At 45.4% G+C, this 18,245-nt stretch overlaps 3 long non-coding RNA genes across 11 annotated transcripts; all 3 read left to right on the forward strand.

Moving 5' to 3' along the window:
- Nucleotides 1-1,164: 1,164 nt before the first annotated feature.
- LOC121467522 lies at nucleotides 1,165-8,293 on the forward strand. Its single transcript, XR_005977570.1, has 17 exons — nucleotides 1,165-1,357; nucleotides 1,468-1,763; nucleotides 1,874-2,169; nucleotides 2,280-2,575; nucleotides 2,686-2,981; nucleotides 3,092-3,387; nucleotides 3,498-3,793; nucleotides 3,904-4,199; nucleotides 4,310-4,605; nucleotides 4,716-5,011; nucleotides 5,122-5,417; nucleotides 5,528-5,823; nucleotides 5,934-6,229; nucleotides 6,340-6,635; nucleotides 6,746-7,041; nucleotides 7,555-8,022; nucleotides 8,098-8,293. It is a non-coding gene; the product is annotated as an uncharacterized LOC121467522 (long non-coding RNA).
- Nucleotides 8,294-8,464: 171 nt separating this feature from the next.
- Nucleotides 8,465-9,855, forward strand: LOC121467524. 4 transcript variants are annotated; one of them, XR_005977578.1, is made up of 5 exons: nucleotides 8,465-8,715; nucleotides 8,816-8,872; nucleotides 8,941-8,983; nucleotides 9,057-9,590; nucleotides 9,758-9,855. It is a non-coding gene; the product is annotated as an uncharacterized LOC121467524 (long non-coding RNA). The 4 variants fall into 4 exon arrangements; XR_005977580.1 differs by having other exon boundaries at nucleotides 8,465-8,633; nucleotides 8,702-8,715; nucleotides 8,941-9,590; XR_005977577.1 differs by having other exon boundaries at nucleotides 8,941-9,590.
- A 5,670-nt stretch (nucleotides 9,856-15,525) lies between these two features.
- LOC121467523 lies at nucleotides 15,526-17,360 on the forward strand. 6 transcript variants are annotated; one of them, XR_005977574.1, is made up of 4 exons: nucleotides 15,526-15,540; nucleotides 15,708-16,315; nucleotides 16,374-16,875; nucleotides 16,963-17,360. It is a non-coding gene; the product is annotated as an uncharacterized LOC121467523 (long non-coding RNA). The 6 variants fall into 6 exon arrangements; XR_005977573.1 differs by lacking the exon at nucleotides 15,526-15,540 and adding an exon at nucleotides 15,636-15,653; XR_005977575.1 differs by lacking the exon at nucleotides 15,526-15,540 and having other exon boundaries at nucleotides 15,626-16,315; nucleotides 16,951-17,360.
- The last annotated feature ends 885 nt before the right edge of the window (nucleotides 17,361-18,245 follow it).

Raw genomic sequence — 18,245 nt, forward strand, 5'->3', positions numbered from 1 at the left:
GAATTTATAAAACTAAACCGTAGTTGTAAAATAGAAAACCATATCCCGGAGCATGTTCTTATAAAATTTAAATCAAGGAGGGTATAGTTTGGTTCATTTAATTATCTGATTATTTATAAGGGCTCTATATGATTTAGTCTGCCAATCCGGCCCGAACCAAGTTATAAAAAACCAGCAAAATATAAAAATTTGTATACCCTTGCAAGTACTGAACAAATAAAATATTCTATAACAAGACTAGATTTCGATTTTTGTGCGTATATTTCTAATAACAATGATGGTACGTAGACTTAATAATTAATTTATAGTTTGCTTCATTTAATTTTCTGATTATTTATATGGGAGATATATGATATAGTCGGCCAATCCAGCCCGTACCCGCTTATAAACAACCCGCAATAGAAAAACGACATTCATCTAGGTAGCTTTTAAACTGAAAGACTAGTTTGCGTAGAAACGAACGCAAAAACGGATTGACGAAAAGTCGTAGTTGCCTGGGGACTGATTAAGAATATGTCGGACCTTTAGTTTTGTTTTCGTGGTATAACGCTATTAAAATAAGAATGAACATGAAATGCTGACTTACTTGGAATTACATTTTTACTTAGAATTGAAGCTTATGTTATGAATGCTACTCGTTGCTTGTTATTCCTCCCTTCGCATTCCTTTCTTTATATGAGTTTCTGTGTGTTAGTGTTGCGTTGAGCCTAACGGAGGTCCGTTATGTGCAGTCTCGCTGTGACATGGTGCGAGTAAAAGAGACGGCCATATGGTATTTGGTAAAGTATGTGAACAAGAGGGTGTTGACCAATTTGTATAAAAGGGAGCTCTGATTGATAGATCAGGCAGTCTCGATCGAGAAGCGGTACTGAAATGTCACAGCCGGAATTTGTGGTACCAGTAAGGATAAAGATACCCCGCCGCCGTCGCCTTTCTTTGAACCGGAAAGGAGTCCTTCGGCTGGGGCAGATTAGTGCATAATTGTTTTAAATTTGGCTGAGTCAGATAAGTGGAAGATTGTAGTGAGTTTAATTCGGCTGTAATTTAATTTGTGCTTTTCTTTTTCTTTTTTTTTCAGTTTTGGAATGCAAGCGTGCGCGCCTGTGAGTGTATGTGGATGGTATCACTCGCTGCAGTCGTAACCCGAGGTCCTTGTAGGAATCCATTGCATCGGCTTTCGGCATCCTGGTCAGCAGTCACAACCAACAGGAACCGCAGGAAATGTTCCACCCAGCCAGGCCGACCTTGGCTGGCTTTGGAGAAGGACATTGCTGGATCCAGTGCACGTCCAGCTGGAATGTGACGGACCAGTAAGGCTGGAAAAATCTCCCGCCGCAGTCGTCTTGGCTTGGACCAGGTAGGAATCCATTGGCTGAGGCAAATTAGTGCATAATTGTTTTAAATTTATTTCGGCTGTAATTTAATTTATGCTTTTTTATTTCATGTTTGTTTTTTGTTTTCTTGCAGGTTCATCCATCGCAGCCGTCACAACCGCCTCCTCGTCCCCATCCGCGGTCTCAGTCATCAGGAATCGCAGGAACGATCCTCCCAGCCAGGCTGTCCTAAGCTGGCAGTAAGGATGGAGAAAATCCCCCGCCGCAGTCACAACCAACAGGAACCGCAGGAAATGTTCCACCCAGCCAGGCCGACCTTGGCTGGCTTTGGAGAAGGACATTGCTGGATCCAGTGCACGTCCAGCTGGAATGTGACGGACCAGTAAGGCTGGAAAAATCTCCCGCCGCAGTCGTCTTGGCTTGGACCAGGTAGGAATCCATTGGCTGAGGCAAATTAGTGCATAATTGTTTTAAATTTATTTCGGCTGTAATTTAATTTATGCTTTTTTATTTCATGTTTGTTTTTTGTTTTCTTGCAGGTTCATCCATCGCAGCCGTCACAACCGCCTCCTCGTCCCCATCCGCGGTCTCAGTCATCAGGAATCGCAGGAACGATCCTCCCAGCCAGGCTGTCCTAAGCTGGCAGTAAGGATGGAGAAAATCCCCCGCCGCAGTCACAACCAACAGGAACCGCAGGAAATGTTCCACCCAGCCAGGCCGACCTTGGCTGGCTTTGGAGAAGGACATTGCTGGATCCAGTGCACGTCCAGCTGGAATGTGACGGACCAGTAAGGCTGGAAAAATCTCCCGCCGCAGTCGTCTTGGCTTGGACCAGGTAGGAATCCATTGGCTGAGGCAAATTAGTGCATAATTGTTTTAAATTTATTTCGGCTGTAATTTAATTTATGCTTTTTTATTTCATGTTTGTTTTTTGTTTTCTTGCAGGTTCATCCATCGCAGCCGTCACAACCGCCTCCTCGTCCCCATCCGCGGTCTCAGTCATCAGGAATCGCAGGAACGATCCTCCCAGCCAGGCTGTCCTAAGCTGGCAGTAAGGATGGAGAAAATCCCCCGCCGCAGTCACAACCAACAGGAACCGCAGGAAATGTTCCACCCAGCCAGGCCGACCTTGGCTGGCTTTGGAGAAGGACATTGCTGGATCCAGTGCACGTCCAGCTGGAATGTGACGGACCAGTAAGGCTGGAAAAATCTCCCGCCGCAGTCGTCTTGGCTTGGACCAGGTAGGAATCCATTGGCTGAGGCAAATTAGTGCATAATTGTTTTAAATTTATTTCGGCTGTAATTTAATTTATGCTTTTTTATTTCATGTTTGTTTTTTGTTTTCTTGCAGGTTCATCCATCGCAGCCGTCACAACCGCCTCCTCGTCCCCATCCGCGGTCTCAGTCATCAGGAATCGCAGGAACGATCCTCCCAGCCAGGCTGTCCTAAGCTGGCAGTAAGGATGGAGAAAATCCCCCGCCGCAGTCACAACCAACAGGAACCGCAGGAAATGTTCCACCCAGCCAGGCCGACCTTGGCTGGCTTTGGAGAAGGACATTGCTGGATCCAGTGCACGTCCAGCTGGAATGTGACGGACCAGTAAGGCTGGAAAAATCTCCCGCCGCAGTCGTCTTGGCTTGGACCAGGTAGGAATCCATTGGCTGAGGCAAATTAGTGCATAATTGTTTTAAATTTATTTCGGCTGTAATTTAATTTATGCTTTTTTATTTCATGTTTGTTTTTTGTTTTCTTGCAGGTTCATCCATCGCAGCCGTCACAACCGCCTCCTCGTCCCCATCCGCGGTCTCAGTCATCAGGAATCGCAGGAACGATCCTCCCAGCCAGGCTGTCCTAAGCTGGCAGTAAGGATGGAGAAAATCCCCCGCCGCAGTCACAACCAACAGGAACCGCAGGAAATGTTCCACCCAGCCAGGCCGACCTTGGCTGGCTTTGGAGAAGGACATTGCTGGATCCAGTGCACGTCCAGCTGGAATGTGACGGACCAGTAAGGCTGGAAAAATCTCCCGCCGCAGTCGTCTTGGCTTGGACCAGGTAGGAATCCATTGGCTGAGGCAAATTAGTGCATAATTGTTTTAAATTTATTTCGGCTGTAATTTAATTTATGCTTTTTTATTTCATGTTTGTTTTTTGTTTTCTTGCAGGTTCATCCATCGCAGCCGTCACAACCGCCTCCTCGTCCCCATCCGCGGTCTCAGTCATCAGGAATCGCAGGAACGATCCTCCCAGCCAGGCTGTCCTAAGCTGGCAGTAAGGATGGAGAAAATCCCCCGCCGCAGTCACAACCAACAGGAACCGCAGGAAATGTTCCACCCAGCCAGGCCGACCTTGGCTGGCTTTGGAGAAGGACATTGCTGGATCCAGTGCACGTCCAGCTGGAATGTGACGGACCAGTAAGGCTGGAAAAATCTCCCGCCGCAGTCGTCTTGGCTTGGACCAGGTAGGAATCCATTGGCTGAGGCAAATTAGTGCATAATTGTTTTAAATTTATTTCGGCTGTAATTTAATTTATGCTTTTTTATTTCATGTTTGTTTTTTGTTTTCTTGCAGGTTCATCCATCGCAGCCGTCACAACCGCCTCCTCGTCCCCATCCGCGGTCTCAGTCATCAGGAATCGCAGGAACGATCCTCCCAGCCAGGTTGTCCTAAGCTGGCAGTAAGGATGGAGAAAATCCCCCGCCGCAGTCACAACCAACAGGAACCGCAGGAAATGTTCCACCCAGCCAGGCCGACCTTGGCTGGCTTTGGAGAAGGACATTGCTGGATCCAGTGCACGTCCAGCTGGAATGTGACGGACCAGTAAGGCTGGAAAAATCTCCCGCCGCAGTCGTCTTGGCTTGGACCAGGTAGGAATCCATTGGCTGAGGCAAATTAGTGCATAATTGTTTTAAATTTATTTCGGCTGTAATTTAATTTATGCTTTTTTATTTCATGTTTGTTTTTTGTTTTCTTGCAGGTTCATCCATCGCAGCCGTCACAACCGCCTCCTCGTCCCCATCCGCGGTCTCAGTCATCAGGAATCGCAGGAACGATCCTCCCAGCCAGGCTGTCCTAAGCTGGCAGTAAGGATGGAGAAAATCCCCCGCCGCAGTCACAACCAACAGGAACCGCAGGAAATGTTCCACCCAGCCAGGCCGACCTTGGCTGGCTTTGGAGAAGGACATTGCTGGATCCAGTGCACGTCCAGCTGGAATGTGACGGACCAGTAAGGCTGGAAAAATCTCCCGCCGCAGTCGTCTTGGCTTGGACCAGGTAGGAATCCATTGGCTGAGGCAAATTAGTGCATAATTGTTTTAAATTTATTTCGGCTGTAATTTAATTTATGCTTTTTTATTTCATGTTTGTTTTTTGTTTTCTTGCAGGTTCATCCATCGCAGCCGTCACAACCGCCTCCTCGTCCCCATCCGCGGTCTCAGTCATCAGGAATCGCAGGAACGATCCTCCCAGCCAGGCTGTCCTAAGCTGGCAGTAAGGATGGAGAAAATCCCCCGCCGCAGTCACAACCAACAGGAACCGCAGGAAATGTTCCACCCAGCCAGGCCGACCTTGGCTGGCTTTGGAGAAGGACATTGCTGGATCCAGTGCACGTCCAGCTGGAATGTGACGGACCAGTAAGGCTGGAAAAATCTCCCGCCGCAGTCGTCTTGGCTTGGACCAGGTAGGAATCCATTGGCTGAGGCAAATTAGTGCATAATTGTTTTAAATTTATTTCGGCTGTAATTTAATTTATGCTTTTTTATTTCATGTTTGTTTTTTGTTTTCTTGCAGGTTCATCCATCGCAGCCGTCACAACCGCCTCCTCGTCCCCATCCGCGGTCTCAGTCATCAGGAATCGCAGGAACGATCCTCCCAGCCAGGCTGTCCTAAGCTGGCAGTAAGGATGGAGAAAATCCCCCGCCGCAGTCACAACCAACAGGAACCGCAGGAAATGTTCCACCCAGCCAGGCCGACCTTGGCTGGCTTTGGAGAAGGACATTGCTGGATCCAGTGCACGTCCAGCTGGAATGTGACGGACCAGTAAGGCTGGAAAAATCTCCCGCCGCAGTCGTCTTGGCTTGGACCAGGTAGGAATCCATTGGCTGAGGCAAATTAGTGCATAATTGTTTTAAATTTATTTCGGCTGTAATTTAATTTATGCTTTTTTATTTCATGTTTGTTTTTTGTTTTCTTGCAGGTTCATCCATCGCAGCCGTCACAACCGCCTCCTCGTCCCCATCCGCGGTCTCAGTCATCAGGAATCGCAGGAACGATCCTCCCAGCCAGGCTGTCCTAAGCTGGCAGTAAGGATGGAGAAAATCCCCCGCCGCAGTCACAACCAACAGGAACCGCAGGAAATGTTCCACCCAGCCAGGCCGACCTTGGCTGGCTTTGGAGAAGGACATTGCTGGATCCAGTGCACGTCCAGCTGGAATGTGACGGACCAGTAAGGCTGGAAAAATCTCCCGCCGCAGTCGTCTTGGCTTGGACCAGGTAGGAATCCATTGGCTGAGGCAAATTAGTGCATAATTGTTTTAAATTTATTTCGGCTGTAATTTAATTTATGCTTTTTTATTTCATGTTTGTTTTTTGTTTTCTTGCAGGTTCATCCATCGCAGCCGTCACAACCGCCTCCTCGTCCCCATCCGCGGTCTCAGTCATCAGGAATCGCAGGAACGATCCTCCCAGCCAGGCTGTCCTAAGCTGGCAGTAAGGATGGAGAAAATCCCCCGCCGCAGTCACAACCAACAGGAACCGCAGGAAATGTTCCACCCAGCCAGGCCGACCTTGGCTGGCTTTGGAGAAGGACATTGCTGGATCCAGTGCACGTCCAGCTGGAATGTGACGGACCAGTAAGGCTGGAAAAATCTCCCGCCGCAGTCGTCTTGGCTTGGACCAGGTAGGAATCCATTGGCTGAGGCAAATTAGTGCATAATTGTTTTAAATTTATTTCGGCTGTAATTTAATTTATGCTTTTTTATTTCATGTTTGTTTTTTGTTTTCTTGCAGGTTCATCCATCGCAGCCGTCACAACCGCCTCCTCGTCCCCATCCGCGGTCTCAGTCATCAGGAATCGCAGGAACGATCCTCCCAGCCAGGCTGTCCTAAGCTGGCAGTAAGGATGGAGAAAATCCCCCGCCGCAGTCACAACCAACAGGAACCGCAGGAAATGTTCCACCCAGCCAGGCCGACCTTGGCTGGCTTTGGAGAAGGACATTGCTGGATCCAGTGCACGTCCAGCTGGAATGTGACGGACCAGTAAGGCTGGAAAAATCTCCCGCCGCAGTCGTCTTGGCTTGGACCAGGTAGGAATCCATTGGCTGAGGCAAATTAGTGCATAATTGTTTTAAATTTATTTCGGCTGTAATTTAATTTATGCTTTTTTATTTCATGTTTGTTTTTTGTTTTCTTGCAGGTTCATCCATCGCAGCCGTCACAACCGCCTCCTCGTCCCCATCCGCGGTCTCAGTCATCAGGAATCGCAGGAACGATCCTCCCAGCCAGGCTGTCCTAAGCTGGCAGTAAGGATGGAGAAAATCCCCCGCCGCAGTCACAACCAACAGGAACCGCAGGAAATGTTCCACCCAGCCAGGCCGACCTTGGCTGGCTTTGGAGAAGGACATTGCTGGATCCAGTGCACGTCCAGCTGGAATGTGACGGACCAGTAAGGCTGGAAAAATCTCCCGCCGCAGTCGTCTTGGCTTGGACCAGGTAGGAATCCATTGGCTGAGGCAAATTAGTGCATAATTGTTTTAAATTTATTTCGGCTGTAATTTAATTTATGCTTTTTTATTTCATGTTTGTTTTTTGTTTTTTTTTCAGAGGAGTGCGTGTATGCACTTAGTAAAGCCGGCGCAGAATGAGCGTTGCGGCTGATTTTATTTGTGTACATGAGTTTACATATGTTTATACAAATATACATAGTGGCTAAAATATATGCAGAGGCTAGAAAATAGCTAGCTTTAATGAGTTTACATTGGTTTAACATTAACAGAGAATAAAAATACTAGATTTGCATGCTCGGGAATAGTGACCGTTCAACAGTTTTTTAAAATACCAATAGGCAACAGCAACCTGTTAATAAATTTTGGGCTGGCAGTGCCGTGCCTATTGTTTACATTTGTAGCTTGGGAAATTTATGCTGCAGTTTTAGGTTTGTAGGTCAAAATTATGGTTTTAATTGCATTGAAGATGCTTTAACTGTGTTTTATTCTTACATTTCAGGATGGCCAAATCGGACCTGTGGCGGTCATCAAATCCAAATGGAGTAGGAGTAGCTGGCGTCGCGGGTTGCATCAGGATTTGTTGTGGCGGCCATCGAATCCAAATGGAGTAGGAGTAGCTGGCGGCGCGGGTTGCATCAGGATTTGCTGTGGCGGCCATCGAATACAAATGGAGTAGGAGTAGCTAGCGTCTCGGGTTGCATCGGGATTTGCTACTCAACCGAGGCGAGAGGATTGGCAGGAGCGTAGATAAGTTTTAAAGTTGATTTTATGGTGTTGATTGTAGTTTTCGTGCAATGGGATTTTAGTTGTGTTAATATGTGTTAATATTCCTTTTCAGCATGGCCAAAACGGATCTGTGGCATCCATCAGGTCCAGTAAAGAAACGCAAGGCAGGAGTGGCTGGTTTCTGGGTAGCATGCAGGATTTGCTGCGTCGAGGCGAGGATTTGAGCAGGAAGGTAGAGTAGGTAATAGTTGTCTTTATGATTTTAATTACAATTTTGTTCAGAGTTGTTCTGATTATGTTTTCTGTTCCTTTGCAGTTTGACCAAAACAAGCGTATGGCGGCTTTTTTCAAGTTTACTCAACGACACTCAGGAGAAGACTGTTGATTTTTTCAAGTTTACTCAACGACACTCAGGAGAAGACTGTTGATCAGAATTCCCTGGTCGTTATATTTATTGCCCTCTGATTACATGTATTGTAATATTTAGGTACATTAAATGGCGGGAAATAGTATGTACATTGCATTTTTATGTGTTAGTGTATTATGTCTATTTTTTTTTTTTAGCTATATTTAAGCTTAAAGCTAGGTTAGTATATTTTGGGTTACATTTGGGATTTTAGGTTGAGGGTCACACTGTTATTTAATGTAAACATTGGTGGTAATAATTTAGGCGTGCTTTCTTTTCCCGCAGTAACATTTCTCGCCATCTAATTTATCGCCGCAGTATACTCCCTCGCCGCAGTCAGTTCCCCCGCCGCAGTCGCGTCCCACGTCGCAGTCCTTCCCACGCCGCAGTCCTTCCCACGCCGCAGTCAGTGTGTTTTGCCAGTGGCCGAGAGAAGCTTGGGTCAGGTGAGTGTGCTTTTGTTTTGTTTTGTTTCTGTGTTTTTCTCAGAAGTCAAATTTGGCCGGATCCGCAGTGCGTTTGTGTCAGGTAAGTTGAGGCAGTCGCAGCGGATGTTTGTTGACGGATGTGTTTATGTTTTTGATTTTAATTATTGCGCATTTACTTATATAATTTTTATTTCTTGCAGCTGTCCATCGCGAGTCATCTTCTTGCTTGTCAGGAGCCAGGATACCATTTGTGGCAGGTAAGTGGCTTTTAGTTTAAAATTGTTAATTGAATGTTGTTAACATTTTTGTTTTTATTATTTTGCAGGCGCAGCGAAGTTTGTTTTTGATGGTTGCTGGATCGCATTTGTGTCAGTTACGTTTATGTTTTAGATTTGTTTATTGCGCATTTATTTTTAATTTTTATTTATTTATTTATTGAAGGTTCGTCCATCGCAGCCGTCTCGATCATAGTTTCGTCTCCATCCGCAATCACCGTCATCAGGATTCGCAGGAAGTGGTCCACCCAGCCAAGCTGCCTCTTTTTCAGTTTGGTGCCGGTGAAACGGTCACAAGTAAGACCACTCTGCCTATATGAATAGGTGTGTGGCTTAGTATTTATTTCAGCTCGTTATATACGTTAGCTATATATAAATAGTATTTAGTGGCGTTAGCAGAGGCCTTTACAATAGTTGGCTTTAAGAGTATTTTAACAGTAGTAACATAAAAATATCTTAAAAATAAATACTGAGTATGTTAACAGGTTTTTTAAAATACTTGGAACTGTGACTAAACGCGACAATTTATCGCTATCGAAATATTCTTATGGAAATAGTAGGCTTTAAGAGCTTTGTTTAACAGTGTTAACATAAGAAATAAATGCTGAATGTTTTAACAGGTTTTAAATACATGGAATTGTGACTAAACGCGACAAATTATTACTATCGAAATATTCTTATAGGAACTGTTAACTGTGAGGTGTGACCAAAAATGCCTGAGTATCGATGTCAAGAGTCACTGCCGCGAATATCGATAGTGGCTTTAGTGACCCGATATCGCGGCATGACAATCGAAAAAAGCCAGCATGGCTGGTTTGTTTACATTTTTAGAATTTACAAGTTTGCTAATAAAAATTTTCTTTTCAGGTATTTCGCGGCTTTCTGCCAACAGGATTTGGAGTTGCCGCATCCACAGGAAGGCGTCCAGTGTCGATGGAGGTGTACCAGCCAGCGGAGTCGGCGAAGTTTTTTCAGTTTGGTGCCGGTGGAACGGTCACAAGTAAGACCACTCTGCCTATATGAATAGGTGTGTGGCTTAGTATTTATTTCAGCTCGTTATATACGTTAGCTATATATAAATAGTATTTAGTGGCGTTAGCAGAGGCCTTTACAATAGTAGGCTTTAAGAGTATTTTAACAGTAGTAGCATAAAAATATCTTAAAAATAAATACTGAGTATGTTAACAGGTTTTTTAAAATACTTGGAACTGTGACTAAACGCGACAATTTATCGCTATCGAAATATTCTTATGGAAATAGTAGGCTTTAAGAGCTTTGTTTAACAGTGTTAACATAAGAAATAAATGCTGAATGTTTTAACAGGTTTTAAATACATGGAATTGTGACTAAACGCGACAAATTATTACTATCGAAATATTCTTATAGGAACTGTTAACTGTGAGGTGTGACCAAAATTGCCTGAGTATCGATGTCAAGAGTCACTGCCGCGAATATCGATAGTGGCTTTAGTGACCCGATATCGCGGCATGACAATCGAAAAAAGCCAGCATGGCTGGTTTGTTTACATTTTTAGAATTTACAAGTTTGCTAATAAAAATTTTCTTTTCAGGTATTTCGCGGCTTTCTGCCAACAGGATTTGGAGTTGCCGCATCCACAGGAAGGCGTCCAGTGTCGATGGAGGTGTACCAGCCAGCGGAGTCGGCGAAGTTAAGTAGCAGCAAGTTTCCAATCCACAGGGGAGAAAGTATCGTCAGAGTTTTTGCACGCTGTAACTTACAAGTCTTTTCCTCTCGTACTAGGGGTGGTTGTTGCAGCACGTGTCAGCCTCATTCAAAGCCTCTGGAGAGTCCGGATTAATGTGGTTGGATACAGCCAGCTGTAGATTAGCGACGCCAACTTCAGGAGAGTCCACCGTCGGTTGTTGGCTAATTTGCCATCGAGTTTGCTGTGAATACTGGATGCACACTGACCCCAAGGGAGCAGTGGCAGAAGGAGCTGGTCCAGCTGGATATGATAAGAACTCGTGAGAGCAGGAGGCACTAATCAAGGATGTAGTGGAGACCAGTTCTTTTGCGTCTTCAGAACAGCCCGAACCAGTGGCCGCGGAGGATCCAGTAAAGTCAGCTCGGGGCAAACCAGTTGTAGAGCATTCAGCAGTACTGCCCAAGGAGTCCAGAGGTGCAGAAACTGGAGTGTCGTTGTAAACAGTGCGTTTTTGTACGTGTGGTCGCATGTTACTAATTAAAGTCTTTTCTCCCTCGCCAGGTGGAAGTATCTCGTCTATCTGCAGATTTGACCGCTTGTCTGCGTTGGAGCTGGAGCCCGCAGCTGTACCTGATTCAGCTGATGAGTTTGGAGAGTCCGGGCTAGCGCTGCTATTGTTTTTGGCGGCAGCAGATTTCGGAGCATAGAATCCAGTACCAAGGGAGATTGCAGTCAGCTGTTGAAGAGTAGTTTGTCGCAGTTCCTGTGTGTGATGAGTCCAGTTTGGCCCCATTTCCGTTGTCCCAGACAGCGGGCGAGCTATAAAGGCTTCAAGAACGCTTGGAGCTGCAGCTTGGTGATGAATAGTGGGCGAGGGTGGAACAATTTGGTGATACTCTTCTCTCACACCAGGAGTGAGTAGCACAGCCACATCAGTTGCTGCCGACGATTCCAAGGGATCCGGATTAGCGCCGTCAATGATTTGGTCGAGGGGCAATCTTGGAGCAGCATCACTGTTGGTGTGTGAACATCTAGGAGTGACCTTCGTTGAAACCTGTAAATTTGAGTGAGAAAAATTAGGGGTGACGGCCATGGTTTTTTGGACCGCCACAGATAAATCTGTATCATATGAATCTAATAGTTCTTCTTCCAGGTACAGTTTCAGCCTGTTCAGGCCAGCCTGAAGCTGCTGCTCTGGAGTTGGCGTGCGGACCTCGGATGGTAGTAGCGGGCTCATAATAAGCCTCTGGATGTACTCTGGCTGAAATCTGATGATATGGGCCATGTCCTCACGGCTAATCGTGCCACTCCTGACTGACCGTGACATGTTGTTGACCCAGTCCATCGACGGCCTTTCCTGGGGTACGCCGGTCGCTAACTCTAGTGCCTGTTTTTGCCTAGCCTGGCTTTCACGTTGTTCTATGTGCAGCTGTGCTTGCTGTAGATTACGCTGTTCGTGTTCGTGTTCGTGTTCTTGTTGTTTAAGGCGAATTAGAGTTGGAATTTGCTGCTGAAGTGTTGCCGGTGTAAACCTTTCCTCAAGATGATTAAAAAATGCTTCAGTCTTTTCCTCATTTGGATTTGTCCATACAAAGTTTTCCCCAACGTTGCCATTACCACCACAATTAGTTTCTTGTATTTTAAGAGGCCAGTTAGGCTCCGGTTTTCTTTTGAACCGGTTAACTATCCTCCATAGCTTATGCATCCTATAATGATCATTAGGATTGATATTATTAAAGATCTTGTTATTTATTTTGATTTTCTCTTCCTGCACAGATTTTGAAAATGTACGACTTGCTTGTTGGTAAATTCTTCGATTTTCTGGCGTAGGCCTAACCATGAAGGTTTGCTTGCTAATGTTTTTCTGGTCTAGCTGCAGTTGAAGTCGCTGGCTAAGGATGATTTGTCCTGGTCGAAGGTTTGGGCGCGAGTTATTTTGGGACGCTGCCGCAGCCGCGCAGTAGATTTTATTATATAGAGAATCAATAACAAGTTCGATATCATTTCCTGATGAAATTTCTGTATTTAAGTGAATGGAATCAGATAGGATGCGTTGAAATTTTTTAACATTCGCCCTAGGTGGCAGAAGTCGACAGTTTTGAGCACCATTTTCAAAATGTCCTTCTACAGCCAGCTCAATAAAGATAGGAAGATGGTCAGATTGTAGATCTACTACTGAGTGAGTGCGAAACCTATCACTAGGTATACCTAGATAGACCGCAAAATCGATTGCAGATGGCATTTTCCTACTGTCGAAAGTTGCCAGTATGTTTATCTGATTATATGAATGAATTGAACGCAAGAGGTTCCTGCCTCTTGCACAGGATCGAACGCAGCCCCACCAGGGGTTTTTGGCATTCCAATCCCCGCATATGATGATTTTTGAGCTATTCGATAATTTCTTCATGTGAGCGAAGAACATGTTGAAGTGAACTTCTGACCATTTGTGCTGGGGTGGCAAGTAGACTGGAGCAACGACTATCTGTTCCCTATTAGCAGTTGTGATGAGTAACAGGCAACTTTGAATGTAGTCTTCCATTATGGGTTGTAGAGCAATATGTCTGAGGTTAGATTTTATAAAAACGGCTGTACCCCCACTCCTTTTAGTGGGGTGGGTGGCACTGTATAAAACATATCCATTAAGGTGGACCTCATTATTGGTGGTGGTAAGAGGGTCAAAGTTGCAATGTAGGCGAATTTCAGTAATAATCATAATATCTGAGTAATTTCTGGGATTTAGTATCACATTTCTGGCATTAGGCATGGCAAATTTCATTAACATTTATTTGCCCATTGGATGAGGCAATAAGGAGATTTACTAATTTAAAGAGGGCATCTACCTTCTTCCCCATTTCACTCACGGCTATCATGTTTTGCTGGACCAGCTGGAGCATTTCCTCAGTAGTAAGTGAGGGGGAGCCAGGGCTAGAACAGGTTTCCTTCAGCGATTTGGGTTTTTGATGGGGCTGCTGCCCGCGCTGCTGGTTGCCACTCGTTGTAGGGGGAGACCTCGCACTGTTTTTCCTGCCGGGAGAAAAATTATTAGGACGGGTTGAGAAAGGATTTTCCCTAAGGCTGCCCTGTTCCGCCTGTAGGCGGGCTTGAAAAACTTTTAAATGATTTTCCGCAGGGTTTTTCGCGGGGACCGTCCTTTGGAGATTTTTCTTGAGTATCTGACTGTAGGTAGCTTTGGAGGGGGTGCAGTGGAGGGGGTTACGAACTCGCGGAGACTCTACCGGGTATATCCTGGTGCCACCCGAGTTTACCCTGAGAGTTTCCCGCCGCCTGTGCTCCATATTATTATTTTGAGGTACCGTATCCACGGCGACATGCGCACGGTGAGCCAAGAGTCGGGCCTGCGCTTTTTTGTATTCCACGCAGCCCTTGTAACTGGCGACATGGCCCAGTCCACAGTTGGCACACTTGGGATTTGGTACCCTTACTTCTGAGCAATCTGTAGTAGCATGCGAACCCGCACATTTCATGCAGACAAAGTCCCTGCGGCAGTTTGCCTTTGTATGTTCGTACTTCTGGCAGCGGTGGCACATAGCGGGTTCAAGTCTCCTCAGCTGTCGCTCAACTTTCACAACTTGGTTTCCCAATCTAGTGATGCTGAGAACCTTGTCATTTCCATGATCAGCAGCAGGTGCTAGCTCAACCTCAAATAGGTCCAATGGTTTCCGGCTACGTCGATGTTTAATGTTGCTGATATACCGGACAGAGAAGCCCATACTAGTTAGCTGGCGGCGAATCTGGTCACAGGGAGTAGAGTGGTGGATTTGCCTAATTACCACCCTGTATCCACGCTCCGAGCGTCGCTGGAAGGTATGCGTCTGGCATTTCTCCGCCTCCAATTTTGCCAAAACCTGTTGATAGGAAAGTAAATCCTTACACAAAAGTTTAATTCGGTTTCCTTTTAAGCAGGTTAAAGAATATTTATTCCGAAGTCCCTCGATGGTATTAAGAGACTCTACTAGTGGCTGGATTGAAGAAATATTGTGTAAAAATATGGCAGGGATTTTTTCCTCAGGTACAGGGGCATCTCCATGATCCGTAAGAGGTTGCTGGTTTTTGCCTTGGATTGTCTGGCAGGGGGCCAGGCTGTCTTCCTGTACGCTGGCCATGGTTTCAGTTTGGTGCCGGTGAAACGGTCACAAGTAAGACCACTCTGCCTATATGAATAGGTGTGTGGCTTAGTATTTATTTCAGCTCGTTATATACGTTAGCTATATATAAATAGTATTTAGTGGCGTTAGCAGAGGCCTTTACAATAGTAGGCTTTAAGAGTATTTTAACAGTGGTAACATAAAAATATCTTAAAAATAAATACTGAGTATGTTAACAGGTTTTTTAAAATACTTGGAACTGTGACTAAACGCGACAATTTATCGCTATCGAAATATTCTTATGGAAATAGTAGGCTTTAAGAGCTTTGTTTAACAGTGTTAACATAAGAAATAAATGCTGAATGTTTTAACAGGTTTTAAATACATGGAATTGTGACTAAATGCGACAAATTATTACTATCGAAATATTCTTATAGGAACTGTTTTTCAGTTTGGTGCCGGTGAAACGGTCACAAGTAAGACCACTCTGCCTATATGAATAGGTGTGTGGCTTAGTATTTATTTCAGCTCGTTATATACGTTAGCTATATATAAATAGTATTTAGTGGCGTTAGCAGAGGCCTTTACAATAGTAGGCTTTAAGAGTATTTTAACAGTAGTAACAAAAATATCTTAAAAATAAATACTGAGTATGTTAACAGGTTTTTTTAAAGTACTTGGAACTGTGACTAAACGCGACAATTTATCGCTATCGAAATATTCTTATAGAAATAGTAGGCTTTAGGAGCTTTGTTTAACAGTGTTAACATGAAAAATAAATGCTGAGTGTTTTAACAGGTTTTAAATACATGGAATTGTGACTAAACGCGACAAATTATTACTATCGAAATATTCTTATAGGAACTGTTAACTGTGAGGTGTGACCAAAAATGCCTGAGTATCGATGTCAAGAGTCACTGCCGCGAATATCGATAGTGGCCTTAGTGACCCGATATCGCGGCATGACAATCGAAAAAAGCCAGCATGGCTGGTTTGTTTACATTTTTAGAATTTACAAGATTGCTAATAAAAATTTTCTTTTCAGGTATTTCGCGGCTTTCTGCCAACAGGATTTGGAGTTGCCGCATCCACAGGAAGGCGTCCAGTGTCGATGGAGGTGTACCAGCCAGCGGAGTCGGCGAAGTTAAGTAGCAGCAAGTTTCCAATCCACAGGGGAGAAAGTATCGTCAGAGTTTTTGCACGCTGTAACTTACAAGTCTTTTCCTCTCGTACTAGGAGTGTGTGTTGCAGCACGTGTCAGCCTCATTCGAAGCCTCTGGAGAGTCCGGATTAATGTGGTTGGCAATTTCAGATACAGCCAGCTGTAGATTAGCGACGCCAACTTCAGGAGAGTCCACCGTCGGTTGTTCGCTAATTTGCCATCGAGTTTGCTGTGAATACTGGATGCACACTGGCCCCAAGGGAGCAGTGGCAGAAGGAGCTGGTCCAGCTGGATATGATAAGAACTCGTGAGAGCAGGAGGCACTAATCAAGGATGTAGTGGAGACCAGTTCTTTTGCGTCTTCAGAACAGCCCGAACCAGTGGCCGCGGAGGATCCAGTAAAGTCAGCTCGGGGCAAACCAGTTGTAGAGCATTCAGCAGTACTGCCCAAGGAGTCCAGAGGTGCAGAAACTGGAGTGTCATTGTAAACAGTGCGTTTTTGTACGTGTGGTCGCATGTTACTAATTAAAGTCTTTTTTCCCTCGCCAGGTGGAAGTATCTCGTCTATTTGCAGATTTGACCGCTTGTCTGCGTTGGAGCTGGAGCCCGCAGCTGTACCTGATTCAGCTGATGAGTTTGGAGAGTCCGGGCTAGCGCTGCTATAGTTTTTGGCGGCGGCAGATTTCGGAGCATAGAATCCAGTACCAAGGGAGATTGCAGTCAGCTGTTGAAGAGTAGTTTGTCGCAGTTCCTGTGTGTGATGAGTCCAGTTTGGCCCCATTTCTGTTGTCCCAGACAGCGGGCGAGCTATAAAGGCTTCAAGAACGCTTGGAGCTGCAGCTTGGTGATGAATAGTGGGCGAGGGTGGAACAATTTGGTGATATTCTTCTCTCACACCAGGAGTGAGTAGCACAGCCACATCAGTTGCTGCCGACGATTCCAAGGGATCTGGATTAGCGCCGTCAATGATTTGGTCGAGGGGCAATCTTGGAGCAGCATCACTGTTGGTGTGTGGACATCTAGGAGTGACCTGTGAAACCTGTAAATTTGAGTGAGAAAAATTAGGGGTGACGGCCATGGTTTTTTGGACCGCCACAGATAAATCTGTATCATATGAATCTAATAGTTCTTCTTCCAGGTACAGTTTCAGCCTGTTCAGGCCAGCTTGAAGCTGCTGCTCTGGAGTTGGCGTGCGGACCTCGGATGGTAGTAGCGGGCTCATAATAAGCCTCTGGATGTACTCTGGCTGAAACCTGATGATATGGGCCATGTCTACACGGCTAATCGTGCCACTCCTGACTGACCGTGACATGTTGTTGACCCAGTCCATCGACGGCCTTTCCTGGGGTACGCCGGTCGCTAACGCTAGTTCCTGTTTTTGCCTAGCCTGGCTTTCACGTTGTTCTATGCGCAGCTGTGCTTGCTGTAGATTACGCTGTTCGTGTTCTTGTTGTTTAAGGCGAATTAGAGTTGGAATTTGCTGCTGGTGTGTTGCCGGTTGCTGTAGCAATAAACGCCGCAAAGGCTCAAAATGTTTTTCAAGTTGTTTCGAGTAAATTGGCAAGTCTTGGTTATCCGGAGTAAATAGATTCAAGAGAAGATTTCTCATTTCCATGTTCGGGTGTGCAAGGAGTGAGTTGGCAAGCCTGCCACTGGCTTCGTCAAATACTTCTTGCACAGCCTTCACGTTGTAAAGGCTTTGAATGTCCTTATTCCTTGTATAACGGCCAGCTTGCACAGTCCAGCGCAGCATTTTGTTGTGTGACACCTCTATTTTACCAAATTGTGTTTTTGAAACCAGTGGACCCCAGACAGGGAGTGCGTACTGCCAGGTTGGTGCGATTAATTGTTTATATAGTAGTGCTTTGCTTGAAGCTGGGAGCTTGCTCTGCTTACCCAGGATCCAGCTCAAACCATAAACAGCAGCTCGCACCCTGTTTGATAACTGGGTGGTATGGTGATTTAATTTTAGCCTCCTGTCTAGTAAAAGCCCTAAATAGCGATGCTTAAATTGGTTTTTTATTTTAGTACCATGTATAGTTGGGGCTGTTGGTCCACGTAAAACCGAAACAGCACGATTTGCAAACATAATATGGACTGTTTTGCTTTCGTTTAGGGTAATACCCCAAAGTGACGCCCAGCTTGTGATTTCAGAGAGATACTTGGTATTCGTGTCAATTGCTATATGAGCCGCCTTGTCCGTACACATAATGACAGCGTCGTCTGCATAAGTTGAAAGTAGCATGGATTTATGGTCAGCTTGCTCAGTAAAAAGTGTCCGTCCGACAGAAGTAGGAAGCGGCATGTCGGCAGTGTAAATCGTGTAGAGAATAGGCCCTAGAACACTGCCTTGAGGAACGCCCGCAGTCATTTTACCAATTCTGGACTGATGACCGTTATAGCCATTTACAACAAAAGTGC

Source organism: Drosophila elegans, unplaced genomic scaffold (assembly GCF_018152505.1).
Source record: "Drosophila elegans isolate 14027-0461.03 unplaced genomic scaffold, ASM1815250v1 contig_468, whole genome shotgun sequence".
Classification (NCBI taxonomy): domain Eukaryota; kingdom Metazoa; phylum Arthropoda; class Insecta; order Diptera; family Drosophilidae; genus Drosophila; species Drosophila elegans.